The sequence below is a fragment of the Amblyomma mixtum genome, chromosome 6, assembly GCF_055824585.1.
Source record: "Amblyomma mixtum isolate Tamu chromosome 6, ASM5582458v1, whole genome shotgun sequence".
NCBI lineage: Eukaryota > Metazoa > Arthropoda > Arachnida > Ixodida > Ixodidae > Amblyomma > Amblyomma mixtum.
The window spans coordinates 92,440,938-92,463,210 of record NC_143017.1 but is presented as its reverse complement, the minus strand read 5'-3'; the positions used below and the strand labels follow the sequence as shown (position 1 = coordinate 92,463,210).

Below are 22,273 nucleotides of genomic sequence, written 5' to 3'. Positions count from 1 at the left end.
CGCGCTCCGCCGGCTATGTTGATGGCTGTGAGACGGCGTGTGTAGTGCGCGGTAGCGGAAAGCGCTCCGGAGGTGTCGACGATTCGTTCGTGCCGCGCGTTGGCGGTTGACACTGGCAAAGGCCATGGCCCTGTTGTGTCTGCGCCGGATCCGTACACAAGCCTCCTAGGCGGAGTGCTGTCGTCGCGTCGCAGCGCGCTGTCAACGGTGCATTTGCGAGCGGCAGTGAAGCCGCCGTGTCGCTGCCGCTGCTCTGAGGAGTTCAGCTGGCATAGCGGTACTCTTCTACGACTGGACGTGCCAACTGCGATTGTTGGCAAGTGCCTTTCTCGGTGACAGTTCGTGACGTTGACGCTGCGTTCACTGTTCTGATCGCTCACGCCGCGTGAAGTTGCTTGCGCAGCCAGTGCAGCTACAGACGGGCGAAAGGTGAGCGGCTTTCTCTTTTCCGAAGGTTTCGCGGCTTTCAGTTGCGCGCGCGACCTGTTCGTCGCGCAGCCAATGGCGGCGCGTGGGTTGATAACGGCGCGAAATGACACATGACGGCGTGTTATGCGATCGTCGCTAAAGATCGTATCGTGCACTTCGTGGGGTGCGTCGAGTCCGAAGTTGTGCAACCTGGCCGAGATCGATTTCTCAGTGCTGTCTGATTCCTTGGCTCGGCATTCCTTGACTCTCTCGATCCTTGCGCGCTTTGTGAAGCATATATACGGTGTTGCGTCATGAGTTCAGTATGTGTTCATCATGGTCAGCGACCTCTCTACTCACTGGAGTTTCCTGGTCATAAGCGTTTTACTATTGTTTTTTGCATTTCGCCTCAGGTGTTTTTCCGTCGTGTGGATAGGCTATTATTATTTTTTTTTTTTTCAGGAGAAAAGTAGTATTACTTATCGTGCTTGCCACGGTTCTGTCATTTGTTTCTGATACGTTGTTTCTATGCCATCTGCTTGACATGCTGTTGTGCGCGCTGGTTTAAATTCCCTGTGGGCGTGGCGAATCAGACATAAACAAAAGAAAAACGAGTTAAGCGAAATTCTGCGTGCATGCTACGGAGGGTACATTGCACGTTGTTTGCTTTAAAACAACTAATTTCGTCAATATTTTCGTGTAGCTTAACTGTCGATTTTTAAACTAAACTGAACCTTTATTTTCATGCGGTTGAACTTCATCGCTGGAGACGGGACTGGAGGAGGTGCGTCGTACTGTACCATTGTTATAGCTATTAGCGGGATCATCTCTGTCACGTTCGTCAGTAGGGAACCGCAAACTGCATGAGAAATTCATCATAGCCCCTTGGTGCCCCTCTTTCGTTTTCATCCGTGCACTAAGCGTTTGCAATCGTGCTGGCAGTTAACGAAATTAAATGGGCAACACATATGCGCATTTGTGTTCGTGCGTTCGTGTTCATAAGCAACGTTTAAGCCCGGAATTGTGGCGTCGTCAGACGCCTGCACCGTGTCGAACGACTTACAGTTCGGGGCTCACACGCTGAGAATTCCAGCAATAATTACTCTTCGTCAAGCGGACGCGCGCACTAATTCGGGCCCAGGTCTGGTCGTGAGACGCCTCATTAAACACCGTCGATACGGCGGCGGCCCGTCTTTACACGCGGGCGGTGGCGAAAGCTTATCGGCTGTGCTGCCCGCCCCAGTCACCGCTTTCCTGTCTGCTCCTTTTACCGGGCGCCAAGAGGCCCGCTGGGAGGGGGCCCTCGTCGTCGGAGTGCTCGCGGGGTCGCGACCAAAGGGAGCGCGTAACGTTCTTGTGTTTTCTTTTTTTTTCTCACGTATTTCGTACTTTCTTCGTTCGTTCCTTCCCTCTTACACACGCCCACGCATTGGTCGTATGTATTTTCTCTTTCGGGCTGCGGGCCTGTAGCGGGGAGCGCTCCCTTGCGACCACGTGAACCGTGGCCTGCTGCCTGTCTGCCCGCCTCGGCCACTCGATCAACGGCCGTCTCCGCACTTGTCCCCTTGGCGCGTTTCTTCCGTCGCCCGAGTTCCCTTCGTTCCTTGCTGCCGCTTCTGCTTCTTCCTAGCTTGCTTCATTTATTCCCCTCATTTCTTTTCCCCCTTTCTTGCCCCTTCCCGTTTCGCAGTTCTGTTTATGTGGTTCCGGCCTTCATCAATTTCGCTATCTCGCGCGAAGTGCCGCTGTATCCGGCACCTTTGATTTTGTTCAAGTAACAGACAGTCGCGAAAGTTGAAGAAGCACCGGTCATTTCTCCTACCCGTCATCCTTTCTGGAACGCGCAAGCGCTGCACCAAAAACTTCGACCTCCTTCCTTTTTTCGCTAACTTCATTTCCCCGAGCCACTCAGCAGTCTACACCGCTAAGCTAGTTAGTTTTTGAGATGTAGTTAGCATTCCAACGCGTCTGACAGAGACGCGCCAACGGCTGGAAGAAGGATGATGATCATCTTAACGGTCGACTGCTTCCTTTGTCGAAATGCGCTTTCCGTCTTCCGTTCGTCACTGCCCTGCTCTCCGCTCCTTTTGAGTGCTTTGTTTTCTCCTTCCCTTTGTCTTTGGCTGTCTGCCTCCCTTCGCCCTTTGTCTCCCGCTGCCCGCGTCCCGAGACGGACTCTTGGCCCCGCTGCTTTCCTCTCGTCTCCTTCCGGAAATGCCGCGCCGCCAAGACACGCCCCCCTCTCGTCTCCTCTGCTGGCCTCGGCGAAACTTTCGCCGCCTCGAGAGGCGGCGGCTGGGAGAAGCGCACTTCGTTGCCGGCAGCTGGAAAGCGGAGACGACTGGCGAAGCGCCTGTCCGCGGCGCGTCCGACACCGATGCCTAGCGCGTGACTTGCGGCGCGTCTCGGTTTTTGCGCTGTGCGATTTGACGCGGCTACCGCGCGCGCCATCATAACCGCGTTGCTCCGTTTCGTGGTTTCGCCTAGGCTCTTCTGGTTCAACTCGCCTCGCATCGCGTCTAATGCGCACAAAACAAACAAGCAGTATGATGCCATTTGCAAGGCGTAACACAAGAAATACTGAATAAGCGTGGTTAAGCATGCCGATTCATTGTTTTGTTTCGTTTTTTTTTTCCTTTAAGAACCGTTGTAGAACGAAGGATATTGTTGAGGAGTCGATATTTGAACACCCTGTGGCAAGGTTTTTTGTTCATGCGTTGTGTATGTTGATCAGCTATTTTCCGTTTTTGAAAGGCGGCTTGGCATCCATGTATTTTTTTTTTTCAAAGATATTGGCCATTACAAAGCGCCCTCTGTGCCATTTCAACACCTCGCCAACCGCAAAACACCACTACCCCTGCCCTTTTGAACGGCGGCTTGGCATTCATGCATTTTTTTTTTTTTTTTCAAAGATATTGGGCATTACAAAGCGTCTTCTGTGCCATTTCAACGTCTCGCCAACCGCAAAACACCACTACCCCTGCCCTTTCTTTTTACCACTGAGCCGGGACTGAACCGTGAAGACGATGCGTTGGCAAGTTTCACTTCCACCACCGAGCGCCTTTTATCATTTATTTTCGAAGCCCATTTGTTTTAAGCGCACCATGACGTGCATCCATTCCCTTTTCCTTATCACGGATCCTGAAGTGAGAAAAACTTCTCGTCTGTGTATGTGTGTGTCCGCGCGTTCGGAGCCCGGTCGATCTAATCCTGTGCAACGGGCGAAAATGCATGCATCGGCGCCAGCCTCGACTCGAGTGGCAACGCCCCAAAAGAGTGCTGTCGGCGCAGTGACGGCGGTTTGCGCCACATCGCGCCTTTTCCGTTGTCTCCATCGCGGCGGAGGGGTGAGGCGCGGTGGGCGAAAAATAGCAGCAGCGGCAGTGATCGACGAACAGGGGAGAGCGATCAACGGTATCGGCTCAGGTACGGAGCCGGCCGCATAGTCTAGCCGCCGGACCAGCACGGAAGTGGGACGTCGGAGCAAGAGGAAGCGGAATGCGCAGTCTGGGAAGGAAGAATACCAGGCGGCCGGATCATGTTTCTTCGCTTGTTGAGGGGCTATAGCATCAATGTGTGCGCGATTACGAGATACATGTTTGCTTGTTACGCGAAATGCACTGAAAATGGTGGGTTAAGCAGGTGTGCACTTGAAAGAGGGAACTTTTTTTTGTTCATTCATTTGCCCTAAAGGCCCACGTGGGCGTTGCATAGTGGGGGAACATCACGCAAGAAAAACGATGATCAAAATGTAATGGTAATATAACGGGATTTAAAGAGCATGCTCGGGTACATCATAAGGAGAGGTTTAAGCAGTTTGTGAGCAGAACGTTATGAATAAAATGCGAGCATGAAATAAAACATACTCAAAGGCTTAAGCAAGAAGAAAAACCTACAGCGAGCTTTGTGGCCTGAATGATATTCTACCTTGCAGTGGAGCATATCAGTGCGTTGCGGAGGCTGTTATCAGAAATGAGCTGTGCATAACGCGAAAAAAAGAAAAAAAAGCCTGGACACTTTTATGTCACGTGGCCATCGGGCCTGTTATCCTTTCTTTACGGGGCAAGGCGAATTAATTATCGAATTTTAAGGCGTTAGCCTAATTGGGAATTTCTCCTTATTCTATAGTATACGCTCTAACCGAAGACTGCGCCCTGCCTGTGACCGAAACGAGACGATATGTGCGCGATCGAGGCGAGTGATGAAACAGCGCTCACCTATCACAATCAATTCGTTAGCGGTCGTATGCGTAAGCGATGTGTGATTTGAGTTAGGAGGGCTGGCGTATACAGCTTCAAAGCGGAACTGACCGCTGTCGAACGGCGTCCGTATACAGCGGTCTGTATTTGATGTGGTATCCGAGAAGCAAAACACATCGTTAACTGAATTAAGTTATTATCGCGGCGGCACCGCTCGAGTGTGTGCCGGTTGCGCCGCGATGTGGCAGTTGCAGGAAGCGGGGCGCAAGGCTTAACGAGCTGGGTCTGGGCGCCCGCTAACCAATTACCACGAGTTCCGCTCCTTGTCGCCACTGCTCGCGGATGCCGATAAAGTCAGTCCTTGACATGGGTCGTGCTGAAGCCGGCGGCAGAAAGCCTCTCTGCTTGTTGTACCGCAGTCTTTGCAAGTGATGTCGGTTTCGACAGTTTTATCGCGACCGGCCAAGACAAGGTTTAGACAAATACAAAGAAGCCTGGTTGATTTCTTTTTGCGAGGAGCTTTAGCTTCTGCCTTTTTTCGTGATCGCGCTTAGGCTTATAGCGCGAGTAGGCTGTAAACTAGTTTAGGCAGCTATATATAACCTCGTTCCATATGACACAGTTTCAGTGGTTTCTGAGTAGTCCGACTCTTACCGCCGCGAACTGCCTCTCGCTACTTGGCTTGTACTGATACGATGCGTTTCTACTCGCTTTTTTATTTGTCACACATCTCCTGGACATGCACTAGTGAATGCGCTTGAATAAATTGAAAGGCACGGAACCTCGATGTATAGGCGATGCGTTGACAAAAAAATCACATTGACGTCTAGTTAAATTAGGTGTTGGCAATGCGATAGCATTAGAAGCTGTCGATTCTTTTACCGGAAGTGACGCACTTCAGGTATGGTTGATGTCACTTCCGGCCAGCGAGTCATTGAATTCAGCTTCCGACGACACATTTTTTTTTTTTTCCGGTGAGACTTCAAAGTGCTCTGATAATGTATTTATGAAGCAGTTCTAGAAAGAAAGAAGGTTATGTCTTTTTTTTTTGTCTATCATTAGCGCGTATTGGCCGAGAATTGCCTGAAAATGCTTACTTTCCTGACAGCTTTTTTGCAGTATACTCTGACTAATGTTTCCCCTATAGTGTCAGGACATTAACAGCTGGTCCTTAAAGGTAACTGGGTAGATTCCAAGAGAAGACAAGCGTAGCAGGGGGCGCCAGAAAGTTAAGTGGGCGGATGAGATTAAGAAGTCTGCGGGGATACGCTGGACACAGCTGGCGAAGTACAGGGTTACTTGGAGAGACATGGGAGAGGCCTTTGCCCCGCAGGGGGCGTAGTCAGGCTGATGATGATCGAACAGAATTCAAATGAGGGCAGTTTCGTTTCACTATAGTGGTGTGTGCCTGCGTGCGTGCTGAGCGGGAGCTCTTGAACGAAGCGGCAAATGCCCCTCAGAGGAGCTCCTCCCGCCAATGGCGTCAACCGGGTCTCGTGACTCATCCTTGACCTCAGTCTCCTCTGAGCTAGAATATTACGCGGTGGTGAGCTGCGTGCTCGTATTTATAATATGTGCATCTGACCTGCTTGTCGCAGTAGCATCAACGACTGATTTCTCTTCCTCCTGGTTGCCCATTTAAGGCAATTGTTTTCTTACTGTTTTCCCTCCGTGTTTGTTGTTGTTTACTCCTTTTCCACTACCTTGGTTGAGGGATGCGCATTGATCCAGCACGAGTTCCCCTCCCCTGCGGCTGCATTTCGATGAAGGCAAATTGAAAAACGCTGGTCTACTCATGTTTCAAAACGTACCGACGCGCCAAAGAACCCTGTGGGTTTGGTTTGGTTTGGTTTATGGGGTTTAACGTCCCAAAGCGACTAAGGCTATGAGAGACGCCGTAGTGGAGGGCTCCGGAAATTTCGACCACCTGGGGTTCTTTTACGTGCACTGATATCGCACAGTACACGGGCCTCTAGAATTTCTCCTCCAAAGAAATTCTAGCCGCCGCGGCCGGGATCGAACCCGCATCCTTTGGGTCAGCAGCCGAGCACCATAACCGCTGAGCCACCGCGGCGGCCAAAGAACCCTATAGATGTTCTAAATCAGCCCGGAACCTTGCATGCACGGCGGCTCATAGGCTGGGCATAATTTGACAGGTAAAAAAAGGAAAGCATCCCTACCGTTCTCCACCTCCCCTCCTTATCATTTGCATTGATCTATTCTTTGAAGTTGATTTTTTTAAACATAATTTTCTTCGTAGCGAGGCTTCGCAGCTGTTCGCGGGACACCGTAATAGACACTGATTGATCGAGTATCACTGCGTACTGGATCAAATGCCTGGGTGCAGCGCCGGCGGGTCTACATATCTCGGAGTTCATTCGCGACGGCTGCGCGGAGCTGGAAAAAGACTGCCATCTCATTTCTGCACCGGTGAGGGTGGGGGCAGATCTTCCCGCTACAGCGTCGCCCCCGCCCGCATACCAGCGCGCATACTCTTCCGCGCGCTCGCAGTCACTCTGCCGCCACGCACCCCGACGCGGGGCCCTCGCCCCTCTGTCACCGAGAAGGGAGCGCCACCCACACGCCCTCAGGCTCACAAGTACGCCCCTACCAGAAGTCCCCGCAGAGCGAGCGCACGCGCACACCCTGTATATATAACTGGGCTACCGCGCTAAACCGCGTCTCTCTCCCCCGCGCGAGGGTCAAGGACAGCGCGCCACAACAGCGTGGAGACCGTGGAGACACACACGTCGCTGACTGCTCGCGGGGTGTGCGCGCGCTCGATACCGTTCTGCCTGCCTGCCTTCTTCGCGGGCTGCCTGCTATATTTGGCCGGGGCACTCCGGCAGCGGCGGGCCGCGCCCCGTGTGGCACCTTGGCGGGGCAAGATATTGGCGACAAATCGTAACGCAGTATACGGCTGGCAGTACGTATAGTGGCTCAGCCGTACGTTACTTTTAGGGGGCTGTTTGCCCGCCTGTGGTGCGATTTGCAGAGTAGAGACCGCAGTGTCGGGGTTCGGGGGGCAGGCCTGGCGTTTTCGCCCATTTTGGGACCAAAATGACGTCCCTAGTCTCGCCGGGGCGCGAACTAAGTAGGAGGAACTAAGTCCGGAAGTGTAAACAAAGTTCTTGTGTATTCGGAGCTGAGCCTCTTTCTGGTAGCAATCGCGCAGGCATCGATAGATCCACAAACCTGGGCTCAAGTTACTCCGCTACACGAGAGGCTGTTTACGCTGGCTCCGTGGGAAACGCATTCGGCTAGACGTCCCGTTGAAATCACCGCCCGGGCTGAACCGCCGCAAAGGGAGCAGACGTTGTCTTTCCCAGCCAGCGATTGTAAAAAGGTAAATAAAAAAAGATTAATGAAAACATCGGTGGCGTAGTCATCACGCGCAAGGCACTGGGTTCGAATCCTGTTACCGTCACGGTTCCGAAGCACCTGCTTTGCAGTCAGTGGCCAGCGAATATTCCGCAAGCCACGATAGTCAAGACGCCCACGTGGTATGGAACAGAGTCCGAGGCGTTTCATGTATGTGGGGTTTCATGGATGTGGGCCTTGACGCAAGCTGAACTCCCTGAAGAAAGGCTGTTAGTTTTTTGTTGTGGTTTTTTGTCCTGCATAAACGCAGCCACGTGTTTTCTTTCTAATTTTTCTTGTTTGTTTATTTCTGCGTGAAACTGGCGAACGGAGCAGCTATCCTCGCACTGCAGCTGTCTTGCCCGCTGCGCTGTCGAGTCGCAACACCTCCGTCGACGGCGTTTTTTCTTCCGGTCCACTGCTCCCAGAGCTGCTTCGATAGCCCGAGGTGGCGAAAGCGGATAGTCGCGGTGACAGGGTGAACGGGTCCGCCGCAGCTGCACAGTGCACTGTGCGCTTTCGTTATCAGCGCCGTACGCCTCCGCGTGCTCTGTCGGCGGCGGCAAGGAGGGGAGCATCGCTTTTCCGTGGCGGAGAGTACAGCTATATTACGTGTCTATGAAATGCGGTCACCGCAGCGGTTATAGAAACTGAAGCCGGGCAAGACCCGAAATTTTGACTCTCAATGACACTTTCTTTTTTACTCCTGTAATGGCAGTGCTGCTGCTTTGTTAACGGGTAGATATTTTATATTGTTATTTTTTTTTTTCCAGTAGGCTATTGCAATGCCGACATATGCTTTCCTGCTATTATACAGGGTCTGTTCTGAAAGTAGTAGGACTGGTTTTTTCCTGGGCGAACGGGCGGACGAGAGGTGGTCTGCACGTGCAGGATCGTTGAAGGGGGATATTGGGAATGCTGGGGAAAATCGACTCTCGGCCGTTGAAGAGAGGAGGTCGCTTGTACTGTGAACCCCTGTCGAAACGTCTCGTCACGCAGAATCATAGAGCGTTTACTGGATCAGCGATACGCGATCAAATTTTGAGTAAATCTTGGTAAAACGGGCAAAGAGACTCACAACATGATTAAGGAGGCCTACGGTGACGCTTTCATGGGTAGATCAGGTGTTTTTTGAGTGCCACAAGCTGTTCCGAGAAGGTAAGGGAAGAGTGGAGGAAGACGCTCTTCGACCAGCAAGACCAACGAGAATGTGTAGCGAGTGAAACATTCACTTAACAGTGATCGTAGAATGAGTATCAGAATGATTGCTGATGACTTGAGCATTCCTCAAACCCAAGTTTTTGAGATCGTGACAGAAAACTTATCCATGACGAAAGCGTGCGCGAAGTTGGTGCCGTGAGTGTTGTCAGAGGAGGAAAAGGCCAACCGGTAGGATCTTCTTCATCATGTGAATGAGGACCCGATTTTTTGCCCAGCACAATGCGGCAACGCTGCCTCAGCCCCCCTACAGCTTCGACTTGGCCCCGCCAGACTTTTTTCTATTCCCGAGAATAAAATCGACGCTCGAGGGGAAACATCACGGATCGGTAGAGGTGGTTCAACAGGCCGTGACGAGGGAGCTAAACAGCATTCCGGTCCAGGCGTTCCTGGAGGCGTACGAAAAGTGTAAAACTCATTGGCAGCAGCGTGTAGGTGGGGAAGGGTGCTACCTTGAAAAATTGTAATCATTTGTACTATTCTCTGGAATAAATTTTGTTTAAAAAAATGAGTCCTACTACTTTCAGAACAGACCATGTATTTCACGTTCTGTCCGTGTATTTTACGTCATTCGTTTATTTTTTGTAACGGTAGATCGGCTGTTGTTGTAGAGACCAGCGCATTGTTTGTTTGTTTTCTGTTAAATTTATGGGGGTTTAACGTCCCAAAGCGACTCGGGCTATGAGGTACGCCGTAGTGAAGGGCTCCGGAAAATTGGACCAGCTGGGGTTCTTTAACGTGCACTGGCATCCCGCAGTACACGGACCTCTAGATTTTCGCCTCCATCTAAATGCGACTGCCACGGCTGGGATCGAACCCGCGTCTCTGGGGTCAGCAGCCGAGCGCCGTAAACGCTGAACCATCTCAGCGGCGCCACTGGGATGAATCCGACGGGTGACCTCCAATATGTCCCAGGTCGTAACGTCCAGGACGCACACTTCGAGTGATTATTGGCTTGTACTGCCTCCCCCTTTGCTAAAGTACCATTTACAGACATGGGGTACGATTACTACCGAAAGAGCAAAACAACCTCGGCACAAAGTCGGCCTACGCCGCTGTCCCCCATTAACAATGCTCTGCGCGAAGTTGAACCCGTCTGCCAATATCGGGGCAGGTGCAGCGGCCCACACGTCGTTTGCCGATCTCAGACCGACGGGCTGCCTGTCATTGTTAGTCGGCAATTCCCGCTTGGGTATATATCGTATAGCAGTGTCTTTTGACAAAACTAAGTCGTTTCGAGGGAGTTAACCGACCAAGTACTTTGTAATCAGTCTGTGGCTTCAGTGTATCTGCTCTGGCCCCGCTACGGCGTTTGCGTCGGTGCCTTGACTTGTGGCGAAATGTGGGATGCTGAAGCCGCACATGAGCTATGGGGGACGCCGTATTGCAGGATTACTTTGAACGCCTGCTCTTCTTTAATGTGCGCTGTCATCGCGCAGCAAACAGGCGTTTCAGCATTTCTTTTGCAGCGTGCAGTATTCGCTGCTGCGAACTTAGCATCGGCAGCCGAACGCCAAAGCCACTGAGCCACCGCGGCGGGTGTGTCTCGACTTAGGTCGGCTGCACAGGCTCGTAGATTTTCGGTGAATTCCAGTCGCAGATGCGGAGCCGTACACACGATGCGTGACATAATGCCCGAATCCACGGGGAGTAGCCGCTCCAAATGTACGTTTGGAACACTTGTGCTCCGGCCATGGCAGTCCTGGTGCGTTTGCGCACCGATGGCAGAGTATACTATACCTACTGTTTCTAGCGTTCACTCGCGCGTCCTTAGGGGCGCTTTCTTCTCCACGAGCTCGGGTAACGCACATACCACCCGGCGACAGGCTCGTGCTGGCTGTGTGACTCAGTCCCTCGCCGTCTTGTTCTCTACACTGACGCGTCACCCAGCGGCCTCTCGTTTCGAACCGGAGTCTCTGCGAGCGCATCTGTCGTCTCCTAAGGCGTTTGCACGAACGTCACCTCTTACGGCTAAACAGCTCGCCATCGAGGAAGCGCCGCAACGATACCCCTGACCCAATACTCCGATTTCTTTATTCGGACAGATAGTCAAGCCGCGACCTTCCGCGCTATTATACTTAATAAACTCCCAAGCCCTATTCTTGCGAAAGCAACACTACGCTAGTCGCCGAGCCATTTCGCAGAGCTGAGGAAAGGTCATACTGCACATGTGCGAGGAGCAGTGACGTCACACGGCGCACAGCTGGCGCGCCGCCGCCGTCGCTGCGCGGGTGACTCAGAGGTGCCGCCGCCGCGCTCGCCAGTTGCGCATGCGCAGTAGCGGCGCATAGCTAGCGTGCCGGGGCCGCCGCCGCTGCCGCGCGCTCTCAATCGCCTCTCTCTCTCTCTCTCCTCGTTGCTTTCGCAATCCTCCAGATTTAACCAGAACTAAACCACTGCCAATTTTATTTCAACTCTTACGCTAGGCTGCCGTCACCAGACCTTCTCGAAACATCCTGGCAGAATGGGTCCCATCCCACAGTAATGTCGTAGGGAATGAGCTAGGTTACGCCAGCTCCCGCGTACCCCTCTGGAGTCCTGCGTATCAGTGGACGTATATTAACAGTATACATTTGACTTCAGGAACGTTCCACCTCGCCCGCTTAGAGCGTCGTGAACGAATGACTTGAACGGCTCCGGGAGTTAAGCGCAATGAATACCACCAGCCACGCGCGTCATCTGCTACTGAACGGGCGCCAGAAAAACGTCACGCTGGCTTCCGGTCGAATCAGCCGATTTCGGCGGAGCCATTTTTGCTGGGTGACTGCTCCCAATCTGCCGTTGGAAGATCCGCGGTGCAGTTCTGCGATTGAAATAGACTTACTCCGAAAATAGCAGGAAAAGTTGTTCGGAGGTGCTCCGAATTAGAGTTTAGAATTCGCAATTATTTTGTGTAGAAGAAAGCGGAAGACGAGTAAGTCGAGACGAGACGGCGTGCTAGATCTGTTGTAAGGAGGTGTTGATGCTATAAGACACATCATTGCAAATTCTCCTTCTAGTGTCCAGCGTGGAGATTCGTTTGCATTCAGCAGCCTCCCTGGTCGTGATGCCGTGCATCAACGCTTTATTCAAAGTTGGCACTTGTTTGCGCGCGAGTATTGCGGGAGGAAATCGTAACTGCTTCCAAGAACGTCCCGGGAGCGGAGGCTCAATCGGTGCGCGTTTTGTAAACACTGATATGTAGAACGCGCGCAACAGAGCCTGCTCGCGCGCGTTTTACGAGCCTGCATCCACAGGCCGCGCTCTTATCTGCACCGCCGCCGCCGTCGTCTTAGCTGGTGGTGGAACGGGAGATTGCACGGCCCGCAATACTTCCGCCTGCCCGTCACACACCCACGCCGCCACGGGGCCCCTGGCTGTGTGGCGCGGATGGGGCTGACATCACCGCGCGGGAGCGCGCGCAGCGGGTTCGCCGAACTGCGGCCGGCATCCTGGTCGGTCGCCTGAGGATGAATAATGTCTTCGCTAAGTTGTCTCAAACGCAGACTCTCCCTCTCCGCACCCCTCCCGTCTCCTTGCTTCGAGACGCTCGTCGCAACCTCCTCACTCGACTAGACTGTTTATACGTGCATCGGCCCTCTCTCTCTCGCTCTATGAACTGCAAGATGCGCGCCGAGCCACTTGTGGGCTCCGTTCGCTTTCTCCGCTTCTTCTGTGTTCTTGTGTATCGTCGCCTGTCTTCTTTTAAGGGCGATGTCGGTTAACAGCCTGCTGCTTTAACTCTTTCTCCAAAGATCGAATGCTTGTACCCTGGCGCTGCTGCAGCTTTGGCTGATTTCTGCTCTAAGTTAAAGATCATGTATAATGCAGGCGCTATACTTACGCTTAGTAAACGGTAAACATCGCTGCATTTATTTCCTTTTTTTTTGTGTGTGTGTTCGCGTGCTTCCGATTGCTTGAGGATTTGCTGTGAGTCCGGAGATTGCGGAATGTGCCCGGGTCCCGCGCCAAAACGCTGTTTTCCGGTTGGCGTTCTCGAATCTGCTCGAAATAGTCCAACTGCGCATGCTGTTCCCATTTCGAGGCAGTCGATTATATTTGTTGTCAAGTATACATTTGAAGTTAATTGTGTCAGATACAGTCTGGGGTGCTTCACGCGGCGCCTGAAGGGTGGCTAGACGTCGGGAAGCTCTGCCACGTTTTGCCTGGCTTTCAGCCATTATTTTAATCAGCATGCATCCAAGCCACCGCATGAAAAGCCCCGTCGCAATGTTCTGCATGCATCGTGCTCGTTGAGTACTTCGAAATAACTGGACGCTTATGGAGAACTTTTGCTTCTTCGCCAGGCCGCTGGGGAATGCCTCGCTTTTTTTGATGTCACAGGTTGTCTTGGAAGCGCTACTGAGACGTTTAAACTCAGCACGCTCGAGCGGCCGCCTGTGGGCGAACTGTGGACGTTTTTTGTTGGTCATGACACGCATATTAGTCCCAGCGCACTAAGATTTTCTTCTGTGTATCTTTGAGCTCATTTGCTGAAAGCCATCGGGTTAAATCGTCTGCACTGAACTTGGAGCTATCCCAGTGAATTGAAAGGCAGAGCGATGTTCATGTTTGTCACAATACTGTAGCGAAGCGTGCTTCCGTGCCGGGACGAGAGCTCCGCCGCATCGAAGAAGGGGACCAGCAGGCGTCGATAAGATGCATTGATCAACTTAATTTATTAAAGATAGATGTGAATCACTGGATAAACTTAGAAACTGAGGCAACAATATAACAGGTCACATAGTAAAACAGTCAGTCATACCCCGGGGCGTGCAGCACCTTTGGAGCGGAGGTCCCGAGCAGCAGCCGGGAGGCAGCCGTTCCTCTCTCGAGACCTTTGTTGTTGAGAAACCCGCTGTTAAATACACTTCACCAGCATTCTGGCTACCCTTTTCTCGACTAATCAAAAAAGCCGTTACCGGAGCCAACCAGAGGAGCTCCGGCAGCATTCTGAGGACACTTTTTGGGACCAATTAGACCAATCAGGAAAGCCGTTACCGGAACCAACCAGAACACATCCTTTCAAGACATGCCGACAGCAAACATGTACACATTCTCAGACTAAAATACACAAAATCACCCAGTGTGCGCCAGCTCGCAACCTTGTACGAGTAGGGACGGAATGCGCGCGCGTTTGTGTGTACGTGTTGTGCGCAAACCGGGTGACGACGGGCCTAACTGCCCAAACGCATACCGCGGAACGCGGGCCAGAGAGCCCCCCGCGGCAAGACCCGGGAAACGGCGCCAGAAAGCGGTCGGGAATCCACAGCAAAACACCGACTCTGTAACCTGATCCGACCGCGCCTACCGAAAGGAAGTGGGGGACGCACGCGGGACCGCTCCACAGGGGAGCGGTGTCTTCCTCGCAACAAGAGGGCCGCAAGTCTACGAAAACCGATGGAACCAAGAACGCACTCTTCTCGCCGGCTCGCGGCTCCAGCAATTGGCGCGAAAAACTCGAGAACTCGCTATGCGACAATACGAAGCTTCGTGTGGGGCGCTGAAGGGTCTTTGTTTTTGCTCAGGCGTATATACACTTACGTTTGGCTCTAGCGATGAAGCTAACGCTTCAATCAGCCGAATAAAGCCAGGCCAGAGCATGCATGCACGCCTCAATCAACCCCGGCTGAACAGCGCCACGCCTCTTCGAACGAGTACGTGCCAGGCAGGAACGACACAGTGTAGCCTCGGAAATGACCAGACGGCTGCTTCGGCCTCTCACGAGGCGTTTACGCAGCGTACTTCCTTCGGTGACTCTGGACGAAAAAGAAGACGCGACCAGCAACGGCAGAAAGAGGGCTGGCTAAACCGAAGCGCAGCGCCCCTCGCCACACCCATTACCGTCGGCCTCCGTGCCTGCTATTTTTTTTCGGCGCACCACTCATCAAAAACTGCGCGGCGCAGCAGGCGCATGGGCTGTTCAAGAAGCGCTTCGCCAGCGATGGACGTCTGTCGAGGCAACGGCGGCGGCCGGACGTTAGAAGTGGAGTATGTGACGGGACTACCCGGCGGGGGGAAAAGCTGCGTTCGACCAGCAACAACAGCAGCGCCGACTATATATATGCCCCGCCTAAAACAGTGCAGCGCTGTTCAGGCTACAAAGCTATTTCAGGGTGAATTCACACAGCTGTTCTGCTCATGCATGAGCTGTTCGCTTTCGGCGCGTGCTTCTTTAGATGTGTTTTCCTTGGCCGCTGCGGGCCCCGGCCCACGGCTCTTTTAACACGAGCCGTTTTTGGTGGTCGACGCGTGGATTCAAGGCTCCCGATAAGCGGGCGACAGCCCTCTCAGCGCTGCACCGTTTTTGTTCCCGAGAACGAAAGTGCATATGCAAGCGCGCTGGACGACGATGGCAAGCTGCTGCCGGGCGTCACCAGTGGCCGCGGAAGAAACAAGAGAGCAACGGGGGGCTGCGCGGCGGCATCAAGCCGACCCTGAAGGAGATCACGATGAGGACGCGGCCGGGCGAGCGCTGACTCCTCGTCTCGACGTCTGGCCCCAACAGCGGCGTCGCACACGCGTGCATGCTCGAGCCGTGGGAAAACGCGTGGCGAGTCTGGCACAGAAAGGGTGAGCCCGCCTGAAGAGAGGACGAGGCGTGATCAGGCCCGATGGAGCTGGCGCGGCAACGTGCCTCCTCTTCTTGCAGATGCATGGGGCGAAAACGCGGGCGCGCCCGGCCTGCGTGCTTTCGCTTCAGCCCCCCCCCCCCCCCCCCCCCCCCCCCCCCCCCCCCCCTAGTCTTCTCCCAAATCTGTACGATGCATACGTATACTATGCATGCACACCTCTTCTCTGCCGCTTTGGTCGGCATCGTTGTTGCTTCTGCGCGAGTTTTTTTCTTTGTTTCTTTATTCTTCCGCAGAAACGCAAGCGAGATGATGCGCTCGTCTATCATATGCGTTCTGCCCGTCGCGAGAGGGAGGGGGGGGGGGGGGGGGGGGAAGGGGCTTGTGTAGTATGTCCATGACCGGATACATGTCATGTATAGTATATGAGAGCGGCTTTTCGCACTCCGCGAAAGGTGGTGGCGTCTACTGCGGAAGAGGACGAGACGTGGCTAGGACGGAAGAACAACAAAACGGGACAGAAAAAAAAAAACGCTCGCATTGATTATGCAGCGATGTTCTTCTGCCAGGCTTTGCATTCGCTTCAGCTCTCCCGTTCTCGGGGTGTGTACAGGACTCGTGTTGTCGTAGAACGAGCATAGAGAAGGACGCATGCGGGATGAAGCAGTGCGATTTTTGCGGCGGCCGTCGATTCGGAAACTTGGAAGAAGGATTGCGTGAAGGTAATGCGCCAGTCGCTGAATGACATTACACAGAACATCGGCAGGCCTTTGGACGTTTCAGTACACTGTGATAATTTCAGGAACTGTGGAGTTCTCGGCTAAAGATGCACAGGTTTTGTCACACATGTGTGTGTTAGCTGTTTGAAGCGGTACACTTGGCGTAGAATTTACGACGCGATAAGGGATGCCTGTTTACAAGTGCTGGCCGGTTCGACGCTCAATCGGAGCGTCACCACCGGCAGCGACAGGACCACACACGACTTCGAATGTGTAACATGCCGCAGCTGATCGGCGCCTTGGCGGTTATGTAAGTCAGTGGCCGTGTTTAGCCTGTACAAAAGTTCGGAAATCTGTAGCAGGCAGTATTCCGAAATGTGATCCGTTATTGTGCATGGCTTATTTCTAACTTAAACACTGCAGTGTCGGTCCAAAGCTGGTGTGCGCTTCAGCCTAGTGCGCGGTGTATGTTCTTTGGGGCTCTGTGCCCTCATATGTCGGAGGTCGTGGCAGCAGACAAAGTGCCGTTATGGCGCAATACTTTGTACCTATCCTTGACAACAACGCAGACTGGAAAGTTGAGCAGGCAACTTTGTTATCAACTGTTTTGAGAGTGTGTTTGCTTGGAGTTTTGTTTTTCAGTAGCCTATTCGTTGCTTTCTCATGTATACCTTTCGTTCCGCATAATTTGCTTTCGCACCTTTGCATGTAAAGTTTGTGGTCTCACACTTGCTGGTACCTTGCACAGCAACCCTTCTTCTCGATTCTATACATATCGAGTTATAAATTTAACATTAGCCCATCAGAAAAGCTCATCATTGAACTGGATTACGATTTTTTTACGTTGTTCTTCACTCGGATTTTGGTTATTACGCGAGGCCGCTAAGCCTCGCTTTATTCGATGGCGGTGCTCACCCGAATGGCATCGGGGGCACAACCTTGGGGAAAATTAAGCAGCCAGTCAGTTTTTGTGTCTGTCGGTTCAGCTTGCAAAACGTTGTGCGCCGTCCAGGAGACTGAGTGGTGGTACGTCGACTCAGCGTACAGCCAGCGGCTGGTGCGTGTGCGAGCCACGTCCAAGCCGGGCACTTCTTCGCTCTGTGTGCCGTCCAATGTGCGGCGCCTGCTCCCCGGTAGACGGCTCCTTCCGCGGAGGTTATCGATGCCACGCCGACAGAAAGGTGGCTTCCGCCGAAAGCCCTGCTTTCAATCCCCTGTTACCCCCTATCCGCCTCTTTGGACGCATTTTCGCATGAGAGCGAGTAGAGTCGCTGAAAACCGAGCTAGGGAGCAAGCGCGCCTCTAGGAGCCCAAGGAGGGTGCGCCCCTTGTTCGGTTTCGGGCGCCTCCGCTTGCTCTTATGTGGAAGCACGCTCTCCCCTTGTTCGGTTTTCGCAGGCCCACTTGCTGCTGTGAAGTGCGTCCCGTTCATCCTCGAGTTGGGGGGAGGGCGGCTTGCGGTTATCGTCTCTCGACGCCGTTATTAGCGAGTCGTCAAAACAGCGCCGCTGCGCGACGCCGTCGCCGTCGTCTCCGCCGCGTGTTCCGTCGGCGACTTGCGATAGGGTGAGGAGGGGAAGAGGGGCAAAAAGTCTCGCGTGGCTGCGCCGGGCACGCAGGGCGGGGGCCCTACGCGGAGGCCGGAAATGAAGCACAGACGCACCGCCGGCTGGAGGAAAGTTGCGTTGCAGGGGGGAAGTGAAAGGAAAAGGGAATGAAGAAAAAAATAAGAAAATGAAAGGCACAAAGCCGCACGGCACTGGATCAAGAGCGAGCATCGAGGCACGCAAAAGATCCCGCCTAAAGGCGGCCGGTTACGCATCGCGTGCTGATTTTCGATGTGCGGTTGACGATTTACTTTCATTCTCTCTTTGCCGGATTTTTTTTATTGTGTTCGCTGCTCAGTAGAGGGGGGCACGTGCTGAATTTTGACTTTTGAGGCGGCCTCTCGGCGGATTGCTGTGGCAAGTTGCGTAAGGGTGCGTGGCGGGCGCGAGGAAAAAAAAACAAGGTTCTTTCTGATGCAACGATAGGAACATGCATGTATGATTTATGTCATGCGCGCCCTGTAGCTGCATGGTTGCGCTTCATGGCTGCGTGTTCACTGTCGGCTGAAATACTGATGGGCAGCGTCTACCTATCGTTTTCGCTTAATCTCGCTTAAATCCGGCGACCGCCAGATAGCTTTCCCGCGGAAAATGAAAAAGCTTCAGAAACGCTCGTAAATTTCTGGGCCGGAGCGTGCGTTGCACTTTCCTGATCGCAGGGTCTACTATCGGGGGCTACAAATTAAGAAAATCCTCGCGACTCTGCTACAAGGGGTGCGCATCGTTTCGGTCTTTACACCTGTGCTCGAGTGCGAGCCTGTCTTCGGGTGCCTATTGGTCGGAAGTGTTAAGCGGCTCTTGCGCATCGTGTATGCAAGAGCCAGCATTCCGTGCCGACGGCCGCTACAAACGGACGTGTACTGGTCTACGACGAATTTTAAGGAATAGATTCCCCACAAATCTTGAAGGACCGGAGTAGGTTGTAGTGGGGTTTCTAGACTTGCAACACGCAGGAAAATGACCAAGGCTGCGCTGTGCGCTACGTATACGTCATCGTCTCTGAAGACGAAGGCTTTAACGGTTGGCTGGATGGTATCGCGATGAAGGGTGTGGGGACGCCAAACCTTACGAGGAGGTGTGGAGAGGGGGGGGGGGGGGGGAGTGTGCGCTGAACTGACGCGGTGAGGTTGAGGAAGGTACTTGACAGGCGCTGCTGCTTGCTGACCTTGTCGGTGGTAATATAGAGACGAGTGAGCTTGCGGGCACACAAATAAATCAGTGGTACGTCATTTAATAGAGAGCTTCGCCGAACTAAACTGTGTGCTAGTTAGTGTGTTTCCGACTATCGCTCGCCAACGCTTTCTGCCAGGCGTATGGGTAGCTGCCGTTGTGACTGGCTAAAAAGCAGTAGGGAAGCCTGGAAGCCTGCGAAAGCAACGGCTATAGTGTTCTGCTTTGCACAGCATGCATGACCAAGTTGAGGTACTGCGTATTATGTTCTTCCCGATTTCTGCGTTTTGCGGAGCAGGATGGAAACAAAGGTAAAAAAAAAAATCGATAAAGTCCCCCGTCCCTGTGACGGCCGCTTTGACATGCTTCTCAAGAAACTTCCCCCACAGTCTCCCAACTATATATACAAAAGTGATAAGCAGTGATGCTGGCCTCACTTCGTTCTTGGAAAGGTCGCTACGTAGCTGGTTTTGTTGTCTTTGAAAAGTAGGGGAGCAATACTGAAATATGAGGGGAACAGCAATTGCTACAATTGCTATAAAAGCAAAGAGCGTTAACGGTATCTCCACCCGCCTCGGTGCTGACATAATATCAGTTTCGCACCGCGCTGGCAATTTGTATGATAATTTTTTCCCCGGCTATAAAACGGAACAAGGTGGCTCAAAATAGCCTTATTGAAGATCCCCCCTCCTACTGCGTTCTGTTGCTCGCGTATTATTTTTTGTTTCCATATACATTTTTTTTTTTCATGTCCGCTGATGTTTCTACACCACCATTGGGGTTCGCAAGCTGCGGGACAGACGCAGCAGCGGCTTCGTATTAAAGCTTGAGGGAGACTCGATATGTGGCGTCGAGGCGGAACGCTGCGAGTGAGAGGGAGGGAGGGAGAGAGAGAGAGAGAGAGAGAGAGAGAGAGAGGATGGAGAGCAGCGGCGGTGCGTCCGTGGCCAATTTGCCAGTTCCGGGCCCCCGGCTTCGTCCGCGACGTCCGGGCGCGGTGTGGTCCACTCCTCGATCGCTCGCCGGCAAACTTTCCCCACTCCTCCGCCCGCCCGTTCCCCTCTGGCTGGCGCAGCTGATCGCCGACGACGAGGCTTGTTCACGAGCGCTACGCTTGCCTCCTTCGTTTGCTGCCGTGGCATTTGCGCGGGGTTGGTGAAAGGTCGAGGCCCGCGGCGTGCTTCCCCTCCCCCAATCAGCGCTTCTGGCTATGGGGAAAGAAAGAAGGTGAAGGTGAAGAGAGAGAGAGAGGTGGGGAGGGGAAGGAGGAAACGCAATGCCAGCGCGTTCTCTTCCCCAGCCTCCGCTCAGGCGGGAGCGCAGTGGAGAGCGAGCGCGCTTCGCTCCGCGTTCTCCGTTCCTTCCGTCGGACAGAATTGCAACGTGGTAATTAGAGAGGGCGCTCGCTCGGGCTGCGCACGAATGTAGCCAGCCAGCCAGCCAGCCAGCCCTCTTGCCCCCTCAACTCCGACGACGGCTGCTGAGCTGCCTCCTCCGCCCGCTAAATTGCGCGGCGCCCCGAGCGACGAACTGGCCGCGGTGGGGGGCAGTGTTCTTCAGCTGGCTGCGAGAGCGCGAGTGGCACAGTCCGCCCTCCTCTCTCATGAACGTCGCTGCCGATCGGCTGAGAGAGAATTCAGCGGCGGCGTCTCACTCTTTCTGTCCGTCTTTTTCTCCCCCCGCCGCTCTTTTGGCTGCCGCGGTCCTCGGGGAGTTACGTAAGCCGCTGCCGTTCCACTTGGCTCGCTCGCAATTTGATCCTCTGGCTAAATGCAGAGATTACATATGCAGGGGAAGGAAGAGGAGGGAGGATGCATGTTTATAGAGAGGGGACGTAAGCGGATAAAAGGTGAAGGGTGGAGTGCGACAGCCCCCCTCAGAAGTATCAGGGGTCACGTCGGGGCTTTCTCCGGGTCACGACCCGCGGGGTCGGTGTGGAAAGGAGAGAAGCACCTTATGAATGGGTTCGTTTTGTGACACTCGGAAAAGCGCATTTCGCGGCGAAGGGTGAAAAGGAAAAAGGCGGCGGCTTAGCATTTCATTTGTGGGGCGGTGGAAGCCGGAGAACGCTTCCGTTTCTGTCGCTTGTAGCTCTGTCGTTGAGAAATGTAGCAAGAACTTTCTTTCTTTCTTTCTTTCTTTCTTTCTTTCTTTCTTTCTTTCTTTCTTTCTTTCTTTCTTTCTTTCTTTCTTTCTTTCTTTCTTTCTTTCTTTCTTTCTTTTGAGATTGTTACATGGTGTGCGCCAGTAATTTCCATTACTGGAACGTTGTCATCTGGATAGGTGGAGTTAGATGCGAAGCATATCTCTAGTAATCAGTTTGGAACTGGAGTTACCCGACTCGTGCGAAATGCAGTCGGCCCTGGTTTATTGTTTCCGCGCTGAAACCTTAAAAGTAGGAGTGTGTCTGGCGAACTTATAAATCCCTCTTTATAGAAGTGAGAGAGAGAGAGAGAGCGAAAGAAAAGATCGCTTTATTAAGGAGCGACAGATTAAGCTCTCATACGGTCACGGGCATGGAGCGCCAGATTGTGCTGGTCGTCCAGTTGGTCCGACGCCAGGCAGGTGCTCCATATAAGAGTGTATGGGGGTGGGGGAAGGGGGGGGGGGGCAGTGGTGGAATGCTGGGCGTTTGGACACTGAAGGAGACAGTGCTTCAGATTGGCATTGGGTGAGGAGCGGTGTGGGTAGGAGGGGTCAGACCGCATGCGAAACAGGTGCAGGCGATCATGAGTGATAAGGGTGTTGGTGTGAAAAACAACGGCAGTGAAGGCCAACAGATAAGTGCCAATAAGAATGTGTTTCGGTTTTCTTTTAACAAATTAGAAGGGATAATGAAAGGAGCACAGACTGTCTGCTTATTTGTTGAATCGGCGCGTGCGAAGGACGTCATTGCTTTGGAGGTCGTTCCAGACAGGTTCGCTCCCTTATTACCACGGCGATTGCTTTCTCCCGGAAGGTATACTCATCCGCGCGACTTCGAACGCCGTACAGCCGCAGCTGGTATACTGATGAAAGCTGGCACTCAGCCCGCAGCTGTC

The 22,273-nt window shown here is 53.3% G+C and overlaps 1 protein-coding gene across 1 annotated transcript in view; it reads left to right on the top strand.

Moving 5' to 3' along the window:
* Positions 1–22,273, top strand: part of LOC149339678 (LHFPL tetraspan subfamily member 2a protein) — a 91,964-nt gene continuing 69,691 nt past the window's right edge. Inside the window, exon 1 of the mRNA XM_089548367.1 lies at positions 1–429. The gene's annotated coding sequence lies outside the window, so the exon portion shown is untranslated. The remainder of the gene's footprint in view (positions 430–22,273) is intronic.